General features: G+C 34.1%; 1 non-coding gene and 1 pseudogene across 1 annotated transcript; one reads left to right on the forward strand and one right to left on the reverse strand.

Annotated features, from left to right (window-relative positions):
• Positions 1-2036: 2036 nt before the first annotated feature.
• LOC120284050 lies at positions 2037-2556 on the forward strand (annotated as a pseudogene).
• Positions 2557-5743: 3187 nt separating this feature from the next.
• LOC120250837 lies at positions 5744-5850 on the reverse strand. Its single transcript, XR_005533171.1, has one exon. It is a non-coding gene; the product is annotated as a small nucleolar RNA R71 (small nucleolar RNA).
• Between the last annotated feature and the right edge of the window lie 734 nt (positions 5851-6584).

Consider the following 6584-nt stretch of genomic DNA (forward strand, 5'->3'; position numbering starts at 1 on the left):
CCGAGAGCATAGATCTCGAGGTGATCTAAAATATTCAAATCACAAGATCAGCCGAGAGCACAGATCTCAAGGCAAAAATGCCAAATTACAAAATTGCCTTTGAGAACATATCTCGAGCCATTAATGCAAAAAATACAATATATATATATATATACACATATCCTTGAGGACATATCTCGAGGTAAAATGAAAATTTAAAAAGAGAAAATTTTTAAAGAAAAAAAATTGCCATTGAGAACATATCTCGTGGCATAAATGCAAAATTACATAATTGCCCTTGAGAGCATATCTCGAGGCATAAATGCAAATTATAAAATTGCCTTTGAGAGCACATATCTCGAGGCAATCACAGATCTTAGGATAGCCAAACATATATCCCGAGGCAATCCTGAATTTCATAAAGCCTAAAAACAGATCTCGAGGCGATTTGAGAAAGTACAAATACCGAGACATCCAAATACATATACCGAGGCAAATTGGATTTCAAAAAAAAAATAATAATAATGATAATAATAATTAAAAATAATAATAATAGTAATAAAAAATAATTAACAATAAAAATAAAAAATAAAAAAAAATTAATTAAAAAAAAAATTAATTTAAAAAAATTAATTTAAACAAATTAATTTAAATTTAAAATTAAAATTTTAAATTTTTAAAATAAAATCTTATCCTCTTCTGATTTAGTCTGATTATGAGGGGATCTCGCGTGAAAAAAGGGGGACAAACAAAAAAAATGATAAAAAGAAAAAAATTTAAATTTCAAATTTCGAATTTGAAATTAATTAAAAAAAATACAATAAAATAAAACGAAATAACAAAAATAATAAGAATAAATAAAAATAATAATAATAATAATAAAAAAATAAAAAAAATAAAAAAAGATACAAAAATAAAATTAAATAAATAATTAATTAAAATATATACATATAATTTTTTTTAAAAAATGTTAAAAAGAAAAAAAAATTTTGAATTTCAAATTTCGAATTTGAAATTAATTAAAAAATAATGATAATAATAAAATAAAACAAAATAAGGAAAAAAATAAAAAAAATATATAAAATAAAAAAAAATAAAAAATAAAAGATAAAAATAAATAAATAAATAATAATAATGATAAAATTTTCTTAATTAATTAAAAAAAATTAATTAATTAATTAATTAAAATTTATACATATAAATTTAAATTTTAAAAAAAAAATGAAAATCTTATCTTATTTCAATCCGCTGCACGGGTTTGATCTACTGGGATTTCACGGGAGGTTAGGGTAAGAACGAGATGATCTGGGGATAATGATAAGAAGGAAAAGAAATTTCTTTTAAAAGGGGGAAAGATTTGGAAAAAAGAGGGAGGAGAAGAATTAAAAAAAAAAAAAGAGAAGACAAAAGAAGAGGTATATTTCTCTTCCTCTCCCGGTATTCATAGGTACATATATATAAAAAAAATTCGTTGCTTGTCATCGTTTATCGCCTTTGCCGCTATTTACCACCGCGGCATGCTTGATGGCTGAGATAATGCCGCCAAGCATGCCGCTGCCGCTGCTCATTGCCGTTGCCACTGTTCACCGTCGGGGTATGCTTGCACGGCTGAGATAATGCCGCCAAGCATGCCTTCCTTCAAGCACGCCTGCCGCCTCCTAGCTCCTCTACTTCTCTTGTTCTTTTTTTTCTCGTTGTCCGCCTTGGATCCTGTGTGAGGTTGTGGGAACAAGAGGAGACTTATCGATCTTGCACTGTTGGTTTTATTAGCAAATCATGGCAAATCAAATACACCACCCGTCTGCCATTCAAAAGGTTGTGGGCGCTTCACAACCGGAAATTATGTTAATGGGGTACCTTTGATGCAGCCGTACAAGGCAACCTGTGACTTTTCAATGGTGCCGATGGTCTCACCTGTCTTTGCTCATGCATCTCCAGAGAAGGGTTTTGCTAGCTTTGCCATAGACTTTCTCATGGATGGTGCATCTGTTGCTGTTTCGAAGACAGCGACAGCTCCTGTTGAACATGTGAAGCTTCTTAGCTAGAATCAGGATGAAATGATCAAGGCCGGTCGTCTTTCTGAGCCTCACAAGAAAATCTCAGATTGCTTTGCTTGCACGATCAAGGATAAAACTCTGAAATCTGATGGTATTGCTGGTCTGTACCATGGTTTCAACATCTCATGTGTTGGAATCATGGTTTATCGTGGTCTCTACTTCGGAATGTATGATTCTCTGAAGCCAATGCTTCTGATCGGAAGCCTGCAGAATAGTTTCTTCGCGAGCTTTGACTTCGGCTGGCTGGTCACGAACAAAGCAAGGCTAGCATCATATCCTATTGACATGGTTTTGCAGAAGAATGATGATAACCTCTGGTGAAGCTATGAAGTATAAGAGCTCTTTTTATGCATTCTCTCAAATCTTGAAGAATGAAGGAGCAAAGCTTTTGTTCAAGGGTGCGGGAGCAAACATTCTCCGAACCATTGGCGGTGCTTGTGTGCTTGCCGGTTACGACAAACTACAGCTGATTGTCTTCGGCAAGAAGTATGGCTCTTGCGGTGCCTATGTTTCAGGCTGATTCCAATAGATGGCGATAAAAACCAAATACCCGAATTTTATATTCAAAATCGTGTGCTCGTTTATTTAGCTAATTTTTTTTTTAACGCCCAATATGCATTCCATCCTTTTTTATGTTAAAAGAGTTAGGCAAAGTGTTATGTTCTTGGCATAATTTTGAGGCAACAATAAGTAGACTGCTAATATTCAGTAGCCTTTGATTTAAAAAAAAAAAAAAGAAAAAAAATCCAACCATGCAAGCATAAGAAAAAATGAAAGGAAATGAAGTGATAAATGATGAGGCGTACGCATGAAAATTCACGAGAGATCATACGCAGGAAAGAAAAGAGAAGCATGCATGCAAGTACGTACCCAATTAATGTAAACTCTAGAAAGACTTTTGAGTTGAAACATTGAATATATATGGCCTAGCAAGGATACGTATAGCATATGGAGGGATTCACCATTATAAAAAACATGCTATTTATTGTGTCCATGACATGATAAGAAGCATACATACTTGACATAAAGAAAAGGAAAGGAAAAAAAATTAAAATAAAATAAAATAAAAAAATAATAATAATAAAAATCCTCACAATTATCAAGAGCATGGAGTTATTTCAATGGAAAGAATGAGAAGCATGTCATGCATACGGGCATAAAAAAAGTTTGCATACACATTCATAAAAGTTGAGAAAGCATGCATATGGCAATAAAAAATATATAAATAATAAAAAAATAATAATAAGAAGAAGAAGCATGCATACGAACGCATGAGCATGAGCATTAATCTCATGCATGCATATGTGTAAAATTAAAAAAATAGAGGCATGCATACGTGCAAGAGAAAAAGAGAGGGCATGGAATTAAAAGAAATAATGATAATAAGAGAATGAGAAAGCATGCATGAGATGAAAAGTAAAAAAAATATATAAAAGAATGGATGAGAAAACATGCATATATGCAATAAAGTAATGAGAAGCATGCAAATATATATATATATATATATATATATATATATATATATATATATATATATATATATATATAAAAAAAGAAAAAGAAGAAGAAGCACATGGCTCACTGAAATTAGAAACATGCAGAAAATGCCCCAAGTGTCATACACATGGGTATATACACCTATCCCCAAATATATATATATATATATATATATACACGCAAATAAATATTTTTTTATGATAATTGTGGATTGAAATAGAACTAAATAAATAAATCTAGAGATGGTAGCATGCTGCTAATCTTAAAAGCAACAACCGTGGTGTTTGTCTCAAGATAGTGGTTAAATTTATCTCAAGGGGACAATGAGATATATAACGCGATCTAGAGATGATAGCATCTTTCGCTAATCTTAAAAGCAACAACTAGGGTGCTTGTCTCAAGACAGATGGTTAAATTTATCTCAAGGCGACAATGAGATATATAACGATGATAATGCATAGGCAGTGGTGGCCTATTCATTTCACGATAGTAACCAAAATTATTATTAAAAAAAAGAGACGGCAATGAAATATACGTCTCAAAATGGCAACGCGGCAGGCAACGTGGTGGCAAGGCATAGGCCGCGGCAACGATATATATATATATATATATATATATATATATATATATATATATATATATATATATATATATATATATATATGTATAAAGTCATTTATATCAACATATAAGTGATGTAATCAATATGTTTATATAATAAAATAACAAAATTTATAATTTGCAAATTCTTTTGTCTCTTGTACTTTTGCCCTTAATCGGAGGTTCCTAAGATTTTTAATCTGGGGTAATTAATAATAGGGGCTTGCCCCTATTAGGAATGAAAGAACCCACACAAAACAAATACGACATTTGTGCTTCGATATATTGTCTGGTGTCTTTTTATGATGCCAGACGCATATTTTCGATCCCACACTAATGTTTACACAAGTCAGAACATGTGAGTGTGACTGCCTTTGTGGCCCTCCACTTTGTGTATTTTTTTAACACAATGGAGATTGGCACACACCCACATGTCTTTGAGCACAACTCGTGTCTTCACTTTTGTTCAACCCAAGAACTTCATCAACAATTGCATCCACGATCTACTTTTGCTTTCTTTTATTCAACTTTGTCTCCACAACCCTATATGCACAAAAGACCACAAACACACATGCATAAGCGATAAAATCTAATAAAAGTGATGCTCAATGTAAGAAAAGAATACTTTGTATTACTTATACACAAACACTTATCAACCATCTTTTTCCATAGAAATCTCACTCTTTCACCCGGCCGTGTGGACACAATGTTTTTGTTCTTTTTCCCTTTTTTTTAGTAATTTAGAGCACTCCTTGAATTTGTAGGCGAGACAACGAGTAAAGAGGAAGTAAGGAAGCTTCTTGGCCCCATGGAATACGACCCCTATGTCACTCACAGGGTATTATTTGACGACTCCATGCACTTGCGGGAGTCACACCAAGTTTTTGGCACCATTGCCGGGGACCCACAAGGAATACTCGGAACACATAGAGCTTGTTGATTTAGCCATTTTCTTTTTTTTATTTGTTGCTCTTGTTTTGTTTTATTTATTTATTTTTATTTATTATTGCTGTATATACTATCTTGTTCATTGTTATCTCCACTATTGGTTTTTGACTTTTTGAGTGTTGATATTGTGCAAGGTACACATCTTATGCCATGCGTAAATCAAAGCGAACTTGATAGAGCCAAATAGTAAAATTGAGAGAACTTGCATCAAAGATAAAAGGGAAGTAGTTGAGAGTTCTAGACAACAAGAGGTCCAAATTGAAGAAAGTGAACTGTCAGTAATGGCCAAACCAAGGAGGACTTTGTTGGACTATGAGAGGCCACAGTTCATCGGTGAAGAATTCAGTGTTCAAGCACTAACGGTCCCAACAAACAACTTTGAAATCAAAGCAAGTACAATTGGAATGGTTCAGAATTCTGTTAAGTTTGATGGGTTAGCCGATGAAGACCCTCATGCTCACTTGTCCTATTTCCTCCAAATCTGCTCTACTTTTAAGATCAATTCAGTCTCAGATGATGCAATCAGATTGAGGAAATTTTCGTTCAGTATGAGAGGAGCATCTTATAGATGGTTCACTTCATTAGCTCCTAGATCCATCACCGCTTGGAAAAAGATGGTGGAAAATTTTCTTGCAAGATATTTTCCGCCAAGCAAGACAACTAGACCAAGGCAAGAGATTTCAGCTTTCAGGTAGGGGGATTTTGAGACACTCTTTGAGGCTCATGAAGGATTCAAGGATCTCCTATGCAAATGTACTCATCATGGTTTCTCTTCTCGGAAGAGAGTACAAATGTTATGTAATGGGTTGAATTTTGCAACCTCACAGCTTATCGACGCTGTGGCAGGGGTTCTTTGAGAAACAAATAACCTGAAGATGCTGAAAAAATGATTGAGGATATGGCGAGCAATGAATGCCATTAGAGTACTCGACATAAACCACCAAGGATGGCAGGAATTTATGAAGTGAATGACAACACTGCACTAGCTGCCAAAGTTAAAGCTTTGACTAAAAGGTTTGACCAGTTCATGATAGGTTCAAGCTCAAATTCTGGGGCAGTCCTATCTTGTGAGACATATGGTTCGGGGCATGCAACTACACAATGCCCTATTTTTGCTGCTTTAGTAGCCCCAATGGAGACAATAAACTATATTGGTGGAGGACCAAGATGTCCGAGCAACCCCTATGGTAGCATGTATAATCCGGGGTGGAGGAGCCACCCGAATTTCTCATGGAACTAGGGTCAACAATAGAACCCCCACAGCCTCAAGGGACTCAGTATCTACCACCTCTACAACAAGAGAAGAAATACACTACTAAATATGTTTTAGCAAAATTCATGTTCAACACAGAAGTGAAATTTCAGAACATCAACACTCATCTTGGTCAACATGGGACACAATTTACTGAGATCAGTGCCGTCTTAAGAAACGTTCAAGCTTTCCATTCAAGCACTTTAAAACCAAGTTGGACAACTTGCTAGGGAAAATTCTGAGCGTTCTCC

This window comes from Dioscorea cayenensis, chromosome 19, assembly GCF_009730915.1.
Source record: "Dioscorea cayenensis subsp. rotundata cultivar TDr96_F1 chromosome 19, TDr96_F1_v2_PseudoChromosome.rev07_lg8_w22 25.fasta, whole genome shotgun sequence".
Classification (NCBI taxonomy): domain Eukaryota; kingdom Viridiplantae; phylum Streptophyta; class Magnoliopsida; order Dioscoreales; family Dioscoreaceae; genus Dioscorea; species Dioscorea cayenensis.